This window comes from Ornithodoros turicata, unplaced genomic scaffold, assembly GCF_037126465.1.
Source record: "Ornithodoros turicata isolate Travis unplaced genomic scaffold, ASM3712646v1 Chromosome189, whole genome shotgun sequence".
Taxonomy (NCBI): Eukaryota; Metazoa; Arthropoda; class Arachnida; order Ixodida; family Argasidae; genus Ornithodoros; species Ornithodoros turicata.
The window spans coordinates 14448-32658 of NW_026999331.1; the positions used below are offsets into that span (position 1 = coordinate 14448).

The following is an 18211-nucleotide window of genomic DNA, read 5'->3' on the forward strand; positions in this document are numbered from 1 at the left end:
GACTTACATTTTGGTCCACGAAACGCCTCGTGTCGTGGATGGGTGCCCCTCGTGGGCTTTCGATCAATCGTCGTAGAACCAGCGCACCTTTTATAGTCGCTACACCGCTCTCCTCCTCCTCGCATTGCAACGGTGTCGTCTGTACTTTGACCACCCCGCCTTCCGTCTTTCGCGCCTTTTTGCGATGTCGCATATGACAATGATAATACCATCGACGTTGAATAAAACATTACGCTATTTTCTAGCTAACACTCTGGGCCGACTTGTATATGACGACGAGAAGACCCAGAGTGGGATTCGAACCCAGGATCCTTCTACACTGGACGCGACACACTAACCACTAGTCTAATTCGTACTGCGTGACGTTTTTCGTATTGTGGGGTTCGTGTCTACACACGTCACAACATGTTCAAACACGTCCAAACATGTTCAGACAGTTCAATGACGTCATAGAGAGGAAGAGAGAGGAACGAGTGTGTCCAGGGGCGACTTCGCCGCCCGTGTTCAAACATGTTCAAACACGTCTTAACATGTTCAAACACGTTCAATGACGTCATAGAGAGTGAGAGGCAAAGCTTTACTATAAATGTCGAAGCGAATGGTCGATCGTCATTCCATCATGATCAGCTTGGTAGATCCTCGTAAGTAATACCCATGACGTCATCATCATCGCCGAAATGTTTGAAGAGCTTCGTTTCCAGTGTACAACACTTTTGCTGCGCGTGAAGTCGGTTTTTTCCCGCCTCACATATTTCGGGAGATTGGCAGCGCCCGCTTCTTCTGTACCAATTGCGGTGGATTGTGGTCCAAAGGTACGCTTCCTCGTTATTTTTTTAATACGTTCTATGACCAGTCACATTTTTTTTTCAGAGCAAAAGCATTGGACGGACCGATTGATTCGCCCGTTTCTCGGCTGTCGGACGGTACCGTTCGACGTACGTTGCGAAGGACTTCGACTATTGAAGGAAGATGGAGAAGATGGACCATCAGTGTCACTCTGTGACTGAAGAAGATTGTACGTGTGTGTGTTTGAGTTAAAAAAAAAACGCGTTTCTCACACTCCTTTCGCTGCAGATTACGAATGGCTACTGACGGGAGATCTACCCCTGGTTCTAACCTTCAAGCCTCCTCCAAAGACCTTCTTTTCGCGAATCGGCGATCAACTGACTACCTGTCGCTGCGGTGGACTCTGGTCGAGAAACCCCAGCCATTGGTTAGACTCGAGCCTTCGTCCGTATTTGGGCTGCCTTCCCGGCTACGAAACCAAAGCTGGAGCCTAATTCATGTGTAACGAGAAATAAAAAAAAGGTTGTCTACTCTCATTCCGTCTCAGTCATGATGACGCCCGAGCAGAGGTTTGCCACCTTTGTGCAAACACGAATGTATCGGAACTTGCTGCGATTACGCGATTATATTCACGGCGATAGCTGCGAGGGAGACTTTCGCTCGATTCTCAAGACGATACCCCTACGTCTGTTCACAGTCAGTGGGAAGATTGCAAAGAAAATGAAGCGTTTCGTAGATTACAAGCTCGAGCTGCTGGAGAAGTATAGACGAGGAGAGACAGTCGACCCGTGTCTCATCAACGCGGGTTTCAACCGACCTATCGTCCGTCGCTACTGGCTTCTCCACACATCCCTCGACGTCACGGTGCAGACCGGCGACGACGGTGAGCGTCGGGTCAGCACGTTGGAAGATCGTCTCGCAAGGGTCTTGTGTATGTCGTGAATAAATAGACTATTTTTTACGAAACGAGTTCGCTCACGAGGAGACGTTTTATTGTTTCGTCATTCTCTTCGAGGTTACAGGAAAACATGGATACACAACTTTTCAAGCTGTAGCGTTTCGACATGCGCGTGGCTACGTAGATACAAAAAAGCCCGCAGTAAGGCGAAAAAGGCGATTGAATACACTTGTCGTTATACTCGTCCACTACAGGTAAAGTCTTTCGAAGGTTTGCTTCGATGGGGGGAAGTCCGTAGCTGTCGAAAAACACGGCAGACCCGTCGTAGTTTTTCAGGTAGAGCACCCAGTGCTGCCCGCGTCTTCTTCGCTCTTCGGTATTGATGATTAAATAGCCGGGCTTGCGTAAAACGAAGGCTTCGTCGGAAGCGCAAATGCCTCTCAGCATGGAGGAAGCGAGGGGGTTCAGGGACACGAGTTCCAAGATGTCGCTCTCGTACATGTTTTCTTATGGGAAGGTGACCGTACGGTCCTTGTCGACGTACATGAGCTTGGGACACTCGGAAATCAAGAGGACGGTGACCGCGTGTGGAAGGGCTTTAGCGAAGCGTAATTGCAGGCGAACGTTTCCTTTTCGCCACTCGTTCAAATGCGAAGGAGAAGAACACTTGTCCACGTCCAAGTTGAAGTAGAGAAGGAACCCGTTCGTTTTAAATCGCTCGTAGCTATACTTGAAATGTTTCTCTCCCAGTTCTTGCAAGAAGTTAAAGTAGGGAATTTTGACGAGATCGTTCTGAAAGTCGTACTCGGCTCGCACTTGCTGGCCGTCCACGGAGAGCATCGAATGAGACAGGTCGTAATGACGGAATTTGTAGGGGTTCGATTGGATGTCGCCGAGAAAGTCGGACGTGGCGAGCAGGGCGACGCATAATTTGGAAGGCACCCTTTCGGGGTAAACGTTTTCAAAGTGAGCGTCCAAGCTCCCGGCACTCAAGCTCCGCACCTTGGTTTCCAATCCGCGTAACACGTAGATGGCCGGCGTGGTCTGAAGCCGCCGCTCGTATTCCAAAAATAGGGAAGGTGCCAGCGTCACCTTTTTCAAGTGTAACGTCATTTCTTTAATGTCCACCTCGTAATTGTACGTTTTCTTGTCTTTGGGGACCGATACGAGTTTAAATTCGTCGTTGTTTAACAGGAAAACGACGCGAATTTCGACGGCAGGTACCATCAGGCGCGGCTGTTGAAACAGGTCGGTATTGATCTGTCCGACCAGGTTAAAGTATTTTCCACCCTTCGTCGCTTCGTAACGTTGTTTCGGACCGCGAGAAGAGACGTCGTAATCGTCCTTTAAATGTTCGTCGTCCTCGACATAGAGTCCAGCCGCGTGCACTGTTTCTTGAGCCATGGGCGTGGAATGAAGCACGACGTCCAAAATACTCCTGTAGGCGTACAACTCGTTGGAACTGACGAGCTTGTTGTTCGCGTAAACGGTGACCGTCTTAAACATACCGCTCAACAGGTGGTTTATTGGGAAAACGACATCTTTCTCGTCCATTTCTTCCCCGTCGTCCCGAACAATGCGCACGGTCAAAGACACGAAACTGCCGTAGAGATACAAGTGTGCCCTTTGCAAATTTTGAATACAAAATTCGATCACGGAATTATTTACCCCGTTGACCGGATAAAAAAGTTGGTACGAAGTATCTTCCACGCCGTATTGAATGGAGGGGGGTTCGAATATCATCACGTCACTCGTAAGACAATGCGGTGACCGTTGCGTCTGTATTTTTGCTTTCGTTGACGTCATGATGGACGGAGCGCGCACAGCGGATGTGTGACCTTCACGGCGTACCAAAGATATCTGCAGGTGCGTCGTGTGTCGGCGCCTTTTGTTGTCTTTTGCGGCGTTTCTTTCCATTGTTGTTGTTGTTTCCAGAGCCCTCCATGGAATCCAGCACGTCTCTCCCCGTTGCTATGGCCGTCTTTTTTACTGCGCGCGATATTCCTTCGCCATCGGCCAAATTCCGCGCCAAGCGCTTCAACGTTCTCTTGGCGATCGGTTTTATTTGCTGCCAGATGGGAACGATAAACTTGGATATGTTGCTCAACACACCGCCCCCTCGTTGGAAAAGGGGTCCCGTGTACACGGGAATTATTTTGGGGGAATTACGGTACATATTTGAAATGCAACGTTAGATTGGTTCTGCCTTTGGACCGCAACGGCAAACGTCTTCCCGTTTCGTCCGCGAGAACGATCGTCACTGAGGGAATTTCGAATTGAGACAGGTTAAAATACTGGATGTTATCTAACGTGTAGCTGACGACGTGCTTGTCTTTCTCGTAATAAAAGGGTAGTATTTTTAATATCGGTTTTTTCCCGCTCCCCACGTACGTGGGTTCCACGATATCCGTGTACACGATTATGTTGTGAAACGGGGGTTCCAGGAGTACCTCGACAGAGCTCGTGGCATCCTCATCCCCCGTGAACACGGTACGCGATTCGAAGCCCAAAAGCACGGCCAGGTACTCGGAAAGTCTTAGGGTGGAGGTGCCCTCGGAAAGCCGAATTTTACATTTCTGTTCGGTTCCGTCGAAGCTGAAGCGTGCCCGTTCGCCTACGCGTTGGTTAATCGCATTTACAAGTGCTTGCGGCGTCGCATAATAGCCGGGAGGCAGATGTACTTGCAAAGATCGAGGAATTTTCGTCTTGATCGTGAAACAAAATTGGCGCGCTACGGGGAGAGAGACGCGTAGCGTTTCTTCGTGTCCCTCGACGGGTGTGAGATGTAGCAGCTTGACAAAGGGTTCCGGTACGTGCAACCCTTTCGGCGTTTTCAGAGAGTAGACGTTATCCGCGAATTCTAGCGAGGCGTCCAGCTTGTGCGTCTGGAAATACTTGTTGAGTGTGTTCCGTAGGGACGTGGTTTCCGAATTCAGAGTGACGTCGCCGAAAGCGACGGGTGCGGCGTGCTCCAATAAGATGGAGGTGGCTTCGCGTTCGCTCAATTTGGGGGGTTTCACCGCACGACCTGCTTCGCGGGACGCTAGCGAGGCGTCGAGCGCTTGCGCGAGCCGAGGGTCCAATTCCACGGCTTTCACGTCCACGGGTAAGACGAAGTCGTATCGCGATTTATTGTACGCGAAAGAAACGTCGAATTCCGAAAGGGCTTTTCCCAAATCCCTCTCGAGATCCGAGGTGACACGAAAAGTTCTGCCGGCTTCCACCGTGTCCTCGAAAGAAACCTCGATTTTCGCATCTTGCCTTTCGTACCCGATATTTAAAAAATCGTTACTTATGCTGAGATCCATCAGACCGACTTTATACCGATTCGAGAGCTGAAGCGGACTATCGAAAGCTACCGTGAAGGCGTTGAGTTTATTCGAGGGAAACTTATCCATGCTGGCGTTCGAGAGCAGGTGGACGTAGATGTCTGACATCATTTCCCAATCTTGACCACGTCGCTGCTCGGAACCCAACTGTCGTGTTCTTTGTCGTAACCGAACCAGCGAACCAAGGAGAAGCTCTGACCGTTCAGTTGCTTCTTTCTCAGCACTTTCGTTACTGGCCAAGGCTGATTGGCGTCTCGGGTTACGACGAGTACCTCCTCCGGGTAGAAAGATCCGTCCACTTCCTTACCCCGGTAATCTTCCAGGTGTACGACGGGAGGAGAGGTGTCTCTCAGGTGGGAGACGGTGAAAATCTGAGGCGACCAACTCCCTTCCGAGCTCTTATGAAAACCTTTTCTGTGAAGTAGGACCCTCACTTTATCCCCCAGTTTGAGCTTCTTTTTCACGGAGGGTACGACGGGCTTCCCATTTATCTTATTGAACAGCTCCAATTCGTTTTCGGACGTGACTTCGGACGGGCTGATGCCCAAAGTCCTGTGTTTGGTGGTGTTGTAGTCGCGCACGATCTTGGGAAGCGCGGAAACGAAGTGGTATTTTCCCGTTACTCTAAAATAACGGAATATTCTGTCGCGTAAAGTGCGTATGACGCGCTCTGCCTGCGATGCTTTGATTACTGGAGAGAAGGTAGAATACATCTGTACCTTCTTTCGTGAGAGATACTCCTTGACGGTCTTGTTGTAGAATTCCCCGCCTCTGTCGCAAAAGATGCGTGTAGGTACGTTACCTCCCCGAAAAAGTCTTATCATGGCCCTTTTCATTTCGGCGGGGCGCTTCGTCTTTAGCGGGAGGGTGCGCAGAAAGCGGGAGAGGGAATCGATTGCCACGAGAATGTAGCGGTAGCCACCGTTGAATCTCTTGTATTTTGAAAAATCGGCGAGGTCCATTTGCCACACGTCGTTGATCTTGAGTGCGATGATGCGTCTCCTATTAAACTTTCTTCTGACCGGATGGTGGAGCGTGTAGGCATCCAGCTTTCTGAGAATGACGAGAGCCTTCTTTTTGCTCAAGTGATGCGCTTTTCTATAGCGTTCCACACCCCCCAAACCACCCTCTGGTTTCTCATATCCCTCCATAAGTCGTCCACGCAATGGAGGTCTGCTGCTGCTGCTGCTGCTGTTGAGGCTCGCGAGATTTGGGTAGAGAAATCAGACGCAATAGTTTCGAGACTTTGGGGAACCAGGAAGGTTTCTTTCCCGTCTTACGTTGCAACAAATAATTGACGAGTTCGTAAACGGAGGAGTGTCTGATGGGCTTGCCCGACACGGAGACACAACCCTCGCGATCCCAGGAAAGAACCTTCTTTAATTCCGAGACGACCCTTTCCGCTTCCTCTTCGTCCACCTCTGGAGAGAGGAGCGAATAGTCAAAGTCATTTGTAGCGTCGGACGCCTTGTTTTTATTGTCGTAGGGGTCAAATCCGTACTGCTTGAGTATGCGATACAGTGCTTGCAGTATGAGTTTCACTTTGACGTCGTCACTCTCCTTCGAGGAAAGAATGTTTCCGATGGAGGAGGAGGAGGTGGTCACTTCAATTCTCTTGGCCATTGGCGAAAAGGTTCAACACGGCGGAAAGCAGGAGAGGAACCACCGACGAAAGAACGCCCTGTCCTCGCTGCTGAGACAGATAGCGCTTCAAACGTTGCGGATTCTTGTGAATCTTTTTGTAGGCGAGCCGTCGTAAAAAGCGTTTGTGCTTCTTCAAACGCGCGAACGTATCTGGAGCTAGAGCCACCTTTCCGTTCAATACATTGAGGCAAATTTCGGAGAGGTGTTTCATGTCGGACGAGGACGAACGTCTCAAGACGTCGCGGCGGCGTGGAGGGGGTAGAGTGGAGAGTACTTTGAGTAAAGTGAGGTGAGGGCGGAGATTCATTTCGGAGCGTAGATATATTGACGTTCTCCCGGAAAGATATTGCTACGCAACCTGTGATCCTCGTGCGTATAGTTGTGAAGATCCACGAGTAAATATGCGTGGGGCGACGACATCGCTTGTTTATATGCGTCCAGAAAATACTCCAATCTTTTTCTGCCAAATAGCTGTTGGCCGAAATGTTCCATCTGGTGCACGCTGCGCACGGTGCGCCACAGGACGACGTAACTGGCGTTGTAGGATATTGTTCTAAAATGGCTACTGTCGAAAAAGATGTTTTGAACGAGTAAGAAGATCGAGGCGTTGGCGTGGTGAGAACCCCGAATGAAAAGATCGGTCACCTCCTTCAAGGAACCGGCGTCGGTCATGTGATCGTCGACGACGATCAGCGTAGCGCGCGACGTGTCCCACTCTCGCGGTAGCTCCTTGGTAAATTTTACGGAGTCCCCGAATTCGTCCTGCATGCTCGGCGAAGCATATTTCTGCACGTAGAATATTTGTGACGGAGGCTTGTCTACCACGTCGTTCAGGTTCCTCAACACGTTAGCAACGAACGTAGATTTGCCGCACATGGAGGGGCCGCTTAAGATACAGCGAAAAGGATGACGGAAACGAAAAGGTTCGGGGGAAGACATGTTGCGTGCGTACACGTTGCACAAAGAGGAAGAAGAGACTGAGACTCGAAGAGAAATGCATCGCTTTTATTTACACATCCTCGTCGTCGTCCTCTACATCGGAACTGCGTTCCCAATACAGATTGTCCAGGCTAAAGTTGGACTTCTTTTTCGCCAGTCTGTCCGCCGCTAAGATGCGGTCGAGCGTCTTCATCTTGTCCTGACACATTTCTTGACGTGCTTGCAACCATTCCAGACGGTGGACTTGAAAGGCTTCCTCCACGATGCCGCGTATAAATTCGCGAAGTTCTTCGTTTTTTGTCTTTTCCTTGCGACGACGAGAAACGCAGGAGAATAAACCACACATGGCGTTTTCCACGTATCGGTCAGAATGATGACGCGAGCGCGGTGCGCTCTGCCTTTATACAGATAAACGCGCGCGCGCAAAGAACGGAGAATGAAAGCGAAACTGAAAAGCCACCCGTCGCCGCTAGGAGCGCGCGCGCGCGCGCAGCAGAGAGCCGAAACCGAAAACACCCGCGGCCGGCGCAGAGGGAGCTAGCAGCGCGCGCGCGCATGCGCGGACGGGTGGAGCAGAGGGCGCGCGCGCATCCATAGCTGCCCGCTGCGCGTCGCCTCACTCAGTTTCTCTCGGACCGTCGCGGAAGATGGACGTGCGCTCCGCGCGCTCGCTCAGTTGCTGGCTGCATGGAGGAAGGAAACACAGGAGCGGCCGTTTCGAGCAGATTTCCGTGGGACCCCTCTGGCGGTCGCTCCTGTCAAAACCGCCATTACTTCCTGTCCACCACGTGATCCTCTCTAAAGTTTCGGTTTGGCAACGCTTTGTTGCTTGCGCTGCTTTTCGTGCTTTTATGCTTTTCCAATGTCACTTACTCTTCAAATGTGAGCACCACTGCGGAAACAACGTTTTGTTAACGTGCCCTTACCACGGTTGCGGCTGTCGTTCAACAGAAAGCAGCTCGGTCACGGGAATAACGTTTCCTTCGTAAGCACGTACTTGACCGGTTGTTTCGTACCCCTGTCTGTGAAAGAGTCATCTTGAATCGTTCCTTTGCAAGCTGGCGCTGTGCTACAGCTGCAGATTCAATTGATTTCCTAAATCGTTGTACAAATTTGATTACTGGCATGCTTTACCACTTCAGCAACAAACACACAAAACGCGGCCACGTCGTCACACAAACATCGCTGCAGCGAATGATGTTTATAGTCCCGCGTGGTTGTCCTGCAGACACTGACCGGTCTTGTAGTAGAAGAGTAAACCAAGAGTAAACCTCCGAACACACACAAATAAAGATGGACGCGCGGCGTTCGTCACAATGCAGATATCTGAACAGTCTGAACTGCAAGACAATCACGGCTCCCGTCGTCTGCTTTGGGAGCTGGCCTGCGCATGCTCTTGGGGTCACGTGAGCGGTCACATGGTAGACAGGAGCATCCCAGAATGCAGTGCGAAGCTGGCACGCCCGTCCCAATGGCAAAAAGTTGGAAGGGCCGCTCCTGTGTTTCCTTCCTCCATGGCTGGCTGCCTCTCGTAGAGAGCAGACGTATGTTCTCCACGCTCGCTCAGTTTCTGCCTGGAAGTTGCCGCGGGGGAAAAGGTGAGTGAGTGATTTGACGCGCTCCTTTTCTCGTATGTTTGCCGTGTTTAGCGGTGACCGCGCTCGTGTTAAGCCTTTTCTCGCATGTTTAGACTTGTTTTGCGGTGTCCAAGCCTGTTCACGCATGTTTAGCGATGTGTGGTTCCCGCCTTGTGTTAGCTGCATAGTGTTGTGGTTAGGGCTAAGCGATCGCCCCCGTAAGCCTCTTTCCTCGTATGTTTGCCGTGTTTAGCGGTGACCGCGCTCGTGTTAAGCCTTTTCTCGCATGTTTAGCGATGTGTGGTTCCCGCCTTGTGTTAGCTGCATAGTGTTGTGGTTAGGGCTAAGCGATCGCCCCCGTAAGCCTTTTCTCGCATGTTTAGACTTGTTTAGCAGTGCTGTCATTTTTACCTGGCGCTAGTATGTTGTTCTCTGTCTTTCTCGTCTAGAGCTATGATGGTGGCGCCATCTGGTGTGATGCCTTGCAACTAAGTGGCCACCTGTCGTCGATCTCTGCAACTGCTGGGTGCAAACTACCAACATGGCGGACGCTGGTCACTCGGGTGTTGCGGAGCGGCTTCTTCGCCGCGGCATCGTTGATTTTCGAATAAATTGTTTCTCTCCACTCTATTTCTATCTTTTTATTTTATTTTCTGCCTATTATTTTTCTTTTTTATGGACTCTCATAGTGCACAACGCTCAGCTGGTCTGGACACGAGTTAGACGAATTAGTGTGGTGGCTCCCTGGAGGGTGCTGATTAATGTGGGGGGTCCCAATTAGCTCTAATTGCTAATTAAATCGTGTGTATACGGTCAGTCCAGACTTGTACGTATTTTGAGTACTGTATTTAAAATAATGTCTTTCAAATACCATTTGCGGTATTTTGGCACTCTACTTAATACGTTTTGTTTTGTGTATTTGTACGCTATTTAAAATGCATGTTATGGTATTTTCTACTCCATACCCTAATTACATATTCTAGATCTCCCTCTCAGACTTTCTGTGTCTCGTCTTTCTATTATCTTGCTTGTTCAGTGGAAATTTCCTGAGAGCCTCGGACTTGACCCGGAAATTGGCCCTTCTTGGAAGTCTCCATTTAGAGATCTTGCCCTGTGTGTACTAATCCTTGGCCAGTGAGGGTTCAATTATGTGTGCCCTGACGCGCTGACGCCGAATTCTGACCTCGTCGAGCAGGGACCTGCTAGAAGTTGGCGTTGTTTTGGGTCACATATACTTAGTGGAGTTATGTGGTACCTCTTTGTCATCTTTTTGGGACTTATGTTTAGATGACTTCTACCACACAGAGGCGGCTAGCGTAGTGCGCGGAGTTTAGGTGATTCATGTCACATAGCAGCAACTTGCCGCATTGACCAGTGACTTTTTGCGTTCAAGGATGAATAGTACCTTAATTGTATTTCAAATACCATATGAAGTACTTTATTCTATCTTAAATACTTCGATTTTCATGTGCTTATACTCTATCTTAATTACAATCTAACGTTAGTATTTATTGTATTTTCTTAAATACATTTTCGAGTATCTTGTACACGTCTGACTCAGTCTGCATGCAATGCAATCCCGGGCTATGCACAACTGCATACAGGGTGTTTCAAAAAACGTGTCATTCGGACTTTATAAAAAAACGGGGCGATGGAAAAATACGGGGTAAACGGCATTTGTGTGGCAACTGAATTTGCCATCTTGCAAGAATATTTTCATTTGGTTTTATTTAAAATAAATTGAATTTCTTTAATTGAACTCCAAAATTTCCCAAGTCAACCTAACGTTTTTTTTTTACAGAATTAGAGAGCCTGTAGCGAACTTAGTCAGATCCACCAAGAAATCCGCTCGATATTGCAAATGGAACTGCCCAAAAAAAGTCCCGAAATTGAGGCTTCAAAGTTTCGGGTATTCAACGGCGCACGAAATCAGACGCAAGGATTTGTGGAGAGGAGGACTTGCTCCTGCCCACATGAAAGATAGAAGGTCGAAAAAAAAAGCAGGGCGGGAAAAAAGAGCCGGAATCATATTTGTTTGCCGCTTATCAACGTATGGTGGAATATCACCCGCCTTGTTATCGGCGCGTCTTGTGCTGGACGCCGGTCCGGCGATAAACTGTTCTAGCTCCATGGGGACAGGAACATGTCCTGCCCTTCGCGCATCTTTGCGACTGATTTGGTGCGCCGTTGAATACCCGAAACTCCGAAGCCTCAACTTCGGGACTTTTTTTGGGCAGTTCCATTTGCAATATCGAGCGGATTTCTTGGTGGATCTGACTAAGTTCGCTACGGACTCTCTAATTCTGTAAAAAAAAACGTTAGGTTGACTCGGGAAATTTTGGAGTTCAATTAAAGAAATTCAATTTCTTTTAATTAAAATCAAATGAAAATATTTTTACAAGGTGGCAAATTCAGTTACCACACAAATGCCGTTTACCCCGTATTTTTCCGTCGCCCCGTTTTTTTATAAAGTCCGAATGACACGTTTTTTGAAACACCCTGTATACGCTCCTGTTGGGGAGCGCACTGCGGGAGCAATCGGACTGTGCATGGCTGGCGCTTCCCTTTCATTCTTTATATATATATATATATTCCTTTCAAAATATCCGCCCTCCCCCCATCCCCCCATCGAAATGTTTGTAAATCACACCATGGGGATAGGGTGACGGCAGGGATATCCCCATGACTTGCCTGCGTCTGTTATTTCACGTATCATAATCGCATAATTCAACATAGGTACACGGCCGAAAATATGATGTGCTGAACCATCGGTGCAAGCACGCGAATAACTGTGGATGAAGCCGTGTGGTAGGTCTCACACAAATCCTGTAGCTAGACCCGGAAAAACTCAACGGACATCCATAACGATGAAAGATGAAAGTCACTGAAAAGCTTAGCCAGCTGTAGGACTCGAACCCACATCTTCTGGATTGTATGTATTTGTCCCTTCTATGTTATTCCAGCCTCAGAACATCAGTTCTTTCATATCCATAACGAGCAAGGCGCAGGCAAGATCAACCGTCGTCTTATATGCCCAGTGTCAATAACTCTAGCTGGATTTTTTTGTACCTCTTGTAGTCACGGTCACCCGCATACATGTTATTTGCGCTCACCTGTGTGTACGTGATGCAACTAAGCAGAAATGAATAACACTTGTCTATGCAGATGAACAGTCCATTTGATTGCCTTCAATTTTGTCCTCTTGACAACTAGTACACATAGCTCCCACACTTAGGAATGACCCAGAGTACATAGAAGTGGCACTAAGGAACGAAGAGAAGCACATGCACGATAAAATTCCATAAACAGATGGTCTGATTTATCACGAACAGAACCTGCTGTTGTATATAAGGACAGCCGCACACGGCGTTCGAAAGGTCCTCATGAGTGGAATACTACACAATAATAATGGTACACAATTCAAGCGTCTTTCCGACACACTTGTTCAAAATCAAGGCACGTCTTCTCGTTCTCAAGCCACATTTCACGGCGATCCTTCCCGTAGCGGCAGCTTAGTAACATCCTGGACACCTTATCACGCACACCTCACGCGCACTTGTGTTGGTCGCATGAGATGTCAGCACATCTTGACCATGCCAGATTCAGCTATGAATACTATCCTTCGCTCCATATTTAGGCTGAAGCATATACTGGGTCGTGAACCAGTGTAATAAAACAAGCGCACCCCCGAAAACATCACGCAACTGACACACAGAAAGTACAAGACGTACCTTCTCTTCAACACGTATTTGTATCGTGCATTACGCCACGATTACGCCAATTTATGTCCTACTGATTGCAGCCGACATCGCAGTAACAGGCCATGCGTGAGGAATATCGATGCACGACGCTGACGCCGGATAGAGCAGGCAAAGTCATTCACCACGATAAGACACGCGCCGTTCTGTCCCGTCGCCAAGGCAGGTTGAAACAACAACCTCACGCAGTGCACGTAGCCGTTTGCCTTCCCTCTCGCTCTCGCACCTCCCATCTCGATGTATCCCCTCTCCCGGAGCGGAAGCCCACTGGGGGCAGCACAATGCAGCCCATGCTAGCAGACGACAAATGTCCACACATTTGTCCCGTTCTTCTTGAATAATACGAAGGTTAACGTTGCAACTTAGCTTGTACTGTCATCAGGGGACACAGATGCACGTCCTGACATATTTTTCAGGCGTTTATTTCGTCGTTGAAAGATCTGAGGAAGTGATTTTTGCTGCTCCCATAGGACTCCATGTATTCGCATTCACAGAAACAAAAAAATCGTCTAAATTCGCCTATTTGCTGTATTCAGATAAAAAATATGTCAGGACGTGCAGAATTTGCCCATGTATTACCAGCTCGGCGTACTGCTCCATTACTGCGGTAGTTTTCGAGATGAACTTCCCAAAGCAATGCCCATAGAGAATACATTGGGTTGATTCCGCCTTAAGAAATCGACGTGATACTTTCAACGTGTCACAAACCTGCAACGCGTTAGAGTATCTCTTTGCTGGCTGTGTTTCTTTGGAGCGCGACTGATACGGAAGACGTACTCAGGGTGCTGCCTTGTTTGCGTCGTCGTCCTGTGTGTGTGTGTGAGTGTGTCTGTGTATTTCGTTTGTTTGTTTAGCTCTGTTTTCGTCATGTTACCCAGGGCGTCCTTGCTTGTGAGCGTGGAAGTGTCGTGACCCCCTGTCAGTGCGGTGCGTTGCTGTGCTTAACTCTGACCTCTTTTATTTCTGCATTTCAGCATATCAGATTATTGTAGAAATCACTAAGCACTAAATTGATTGTTCTGTTCAGCCCACAAAGATTCATCGTTACGTTGTGACTGTCTCTTGCTCTGATGAAATTTCACGAAATAGGAACATACCTAATGTATATATTTGTCATTACAGTTACTGAGCATATTTGTCATTTGATATGATGCATTCGACATTGTTAAAATAAATGGCCACACTTTAGTGCCAGCACACTACGTCTGAACCATTCAGGATTTGCAGTTTAATGAGACCATGTACACCAAATACAGATGTTAAAATGAACCAAATATATCATAAAGAAGGAGGTGTTATACCAGTTTCACAAGTGGTGTTCAAAGGATAGAGCAAACAGGAATGGACCAAAGAAAACACATACAACAGCTGCAACATCAGCTACAAATAAGCCTGTGCTGTTATTTTGTTCAATAATTGCATTGTGCTTATTTCTTCAACTTCATATATTATTGAGGTAACTCTTTTATGCAACTGGTTCGGGACTTGCACATTTTCCATGCTCATTCTTTACAAGCTTCTCTCTCAACTTCATACTGGCATTGTAAAATTCACTAGCACTATCATCGCACCATTACATGCCAAACCATCACGACCACCAATGCTTAAAAACTCCCCACAGCTCATGCTATGCCATGCTAAAATACGGCTGCCAACAGCACATCATGCAATAAACAAGTGTAGCAAGGCAGGGTAGGTCGTACGAATTATGGTGTGTAGACAACCAAAAGACGCGGACAGAAGAACAATGACACGGATGACTGCGTCATGCACTACGCTCTGTGAAATCACTCCTTATTTAAGCTTTTAATTTAGGATTCCTGTTCAGAAAGAATTTGTGTTAGTGATGCAGTTAGTTGTCACTCCACCCTAACACAGGGCACTCAACTTTGACTGTGAAATGACGTAAGAGGCCTGTGTGATGCCATGAGAATGATAACTGCCACTGTATAATTGTGTAAACTTATTTTGTTAATTTTTATTTCACCGCTTGCTTGGCATTTTTTTTAGTTTTCCAGTCATGGAATAGTTCTCTGACTATTTTCCCAGTTTTCCATGCCTTACTGGATTGCAGACATCCTGAGATATACACGGTGATTCGAGCAGCTGGGTATTCGAGGATTACATGTTTGTGACCTGCCTCGACTAATTCTCATTCTTTACACCGATGATAAAGCTCTGAAAAATTATTGCGCAGGCTGCATTTCTGCACTGTGTGGTTATGCAGTTAGACTGTACAGCTTTGTATTGAGAGATTGTGCTATTTCTTGAGAAGCAACACAGTGGAATATCAAAGCAAGGCACACCTAGAGGAGCTCATTCTAGCATGAAATCTCTGTAGTAGCACTGATCATTGTCTGCTTGCTTTCTGTATTGAGCTATAGCAGACAGTGACATGAAGTTCACAATGGACAAATATACACAATGCAAATAAGCTCACACAAAGAAAGAAATGCAACTTGAAATCACGTGCATCTTAGCTACAATGTGCTGTATTACTTTTATTAAAATTTACATGTTTGTATATCTTCCTTCCACAATTTCACTTATTTTTTAAACCACTTTGGTAGTTGTCACTTTGTAGAGGCGGACATATTCATCCTGTTGTGTCAACACAAATCTATGCAACTGGACAGTTTAATGTAGTGAGCATGGTGTACTGCATCATGAAGGACAAAGTTTGGGAGCAGATGTATGGGACATAACACTGAATATGTAGTAAAATAATACAGATGCCTCTGCATGACTCACCACCTAACTTCAGTAATGAGTGATGAACATGCAGTCTTCAGGCAACTTCAGGAAAATAATACATGATGTATGGGGAAATGGTTCAGAAGATTTACCAGCACCCAAAGCAAAAGTTTCACAAGTTTTGGCCAAATGCATTATGTTGGCGCGCAAGATAAGCATGTAATTATTTCGTTCCACTTTACTGAACTTTATGCACCCCTACGAAAATGAAAACGTGGGAGGAGAGGGGAGGTTATGAAAAGAAATAGAAGTAGTGTGAATTTCCCGTTAAAAAGAAATGAAAAATTCCACACACATAACCACAAGATTTATGAACCTATGGTGAAGCAAGCTCTTACACAGACATGTTTTTCGTGTGTTACATGAAGGTCAGTTGTGTTGGGGATGGCATGGTATGTGATAAGCCTAAGCTAATGCCAGCCACATATTTGTATAGCAGTAAATTTTCTTCACATGTGACTTTGAAGAACTGCTTACTTGAAAGAAAATAAATAACCAGGTGTGACACATATAAAATCTAATGTCACAGGCATTTGGTGCCAGTCATTCAGTGAAAGTAGTTTGCACGAGATGCCACATATTCTCCTGGTGACGATGAGGGCGAAGGAAGCTTTCCAGCGATAAATGTATGTCATGGTGTCGGGTATTGCAATAGCATTCAGGCACCGTTTCGAGTGACAGATCCATAGATGTTGAAACCATTTGTCATGACGCTGATGACACATTCTTAGCTACATCCGAACTTTGTTACCGTAGTATTCCAATATTCTGTATACCCTCCACTCACTGCTTCAGGAGTGGAGCGCGAGTGAAGGCAGAGGAGAGCTGGTGTGAAATGGGAGTACCCATTGTGCGTAGTTATTGTACAGGACATGTCGTACGGGAAAATATGTGGACCCTTAGCATGCACCTGAGCTTGTGTAAGGGGAACAAGTTGTAACATAGTTGAATGTACAGTAAGGTATTACACATATGCATATTAGAAGTGGATATTGGTTTGGTTCACTATTTTTGAACTCAGTTATTCAGAACACGTTGAAGACAGGCACAACACCAAATTAGAGACATTGTGGCATTCGCGATAAATAGAAGCATGATAGCAATGTGCATGCGGGAGTATATTATAAATCATGTAGCATGATTCCATAGGAATGTGTTTTCCCATTCTTAAGATGTACCTCTACAGGATATGAGACTACACAACAAGAGTGCACTGATCACACTAGTGTAAAGCTGCAGTATCGTCGAGCAATTTTTAACAGTCCTGCTCACAGAAATGATGCAGAACAGCACGCATACATTTTAGCTTGAAAGAAAAGCCTTGAGCTTCAGGAGACACAAAAGGGACTCTGTTTTTCTGTTTAGTACTATATTCGCACTCAACACCTGGGTACATTGATAAACTCTGTGGCCATATGACAGCTATCAACAACATAAAAGGAGATGCATAATGTAAAAACCCCGAGACTAGGGAACACGAAGGGACAGACACAACAGACTTTGTGTTCCCTAGTCTCGGGAGTTTTACATTATGCATCATCTTCACCAGCTCGCTTGCTTCCTAGCCATTCTTTCATTATAAAAGGAGAGATAGTGTAACATGGGTGCATGTTTACCCTGCTTTACTACTGTCATCAATATCCACATTGAACACGTGCACACAGAAATTAACTATGCAGCCATATGGCAGCTGTCTATAACGTAAAAGAACGATAGCTACTGTTAACATGGGACCGTGCACTTTCACGTGCTCGTGTGCTCAGTGTATATACAAACAGCTGCACTGGCAGGACAAATCTGTACCCATGCTAACAGAAGCTAACTTTCTTTTAAGTAGTTGACAACAGTCACGTGGCCATGTACAATATTTCCATGCACTCATGCTACAGTTATGACAGAACCACATTTCCATTTTGATGTTGCGTGTACCAGCTGGCTACTTTTATAATTGTCAAAACCGTCTATTGATAAGTCTGTACCCTATGTTTTGTTAAATCTATCTGGAAGGTGTTATATGCAGTAATTGCAGTTGATCTAATTTTCAACTTCAAGTGCAATGCAATAATGAGCAAAAGAGCTTAAAGTTTCGGTACATATTGCAACTGATTCCTATGCAATTCAGCTCTTTTGCAGTAAAGCTCAGACATATTAGTGGAGTCAGCATGTGGAATGTAGCAAGGAGTGTTTTCCTTGTGCACCGTTGCACACTTTTGCTTTCACGTGACCTTACCATCTAATTGAGCAGGGTATCGAGAGTGCATGCCTCTATGAAAAAGTCAGCCTTGTGGAACTACGTAATAGCCTTTATTGTCTGAATATAAACAAAAATCTCACGAATACAAAGTTGTTGTGACGAATGAGTCCACAACAGAGATTTTTTTAAAAAATGATCTCCAGAATATCTGTGCTTATACAATGCACAAAAACTGGCATTGATTGGTTATGGTTATGTACCTGCAATAGTTAACCTAAAAAAGTAATGATGCATCCAAAAGGTCTCCAGCCTCCTTTAGCACACTGCTGTGT

At 46.6% G+C, this 18211-nt stretch overlaps 1 long non-coding RNA gene across 1 annotated transcript; it reads left to right on the forward strand.

Annotated features, from left to right (window-relative positions):
- The first annotated feature begins 9086 nt into the window (after positions 1-9086).
- Positions 9087-9803, forward strand: LOC135373029 (uncharacterized). The gene is made up of 2 exons (XR_010416232.1): positions 9087-9194; positions 9623-9803. It is a non-coding gene; the product is annotated as an uncharacterized LOC135373029 (long non-coding RNA).
- Positions 9804-18211: the final 8408 nt, after the last annotated feature.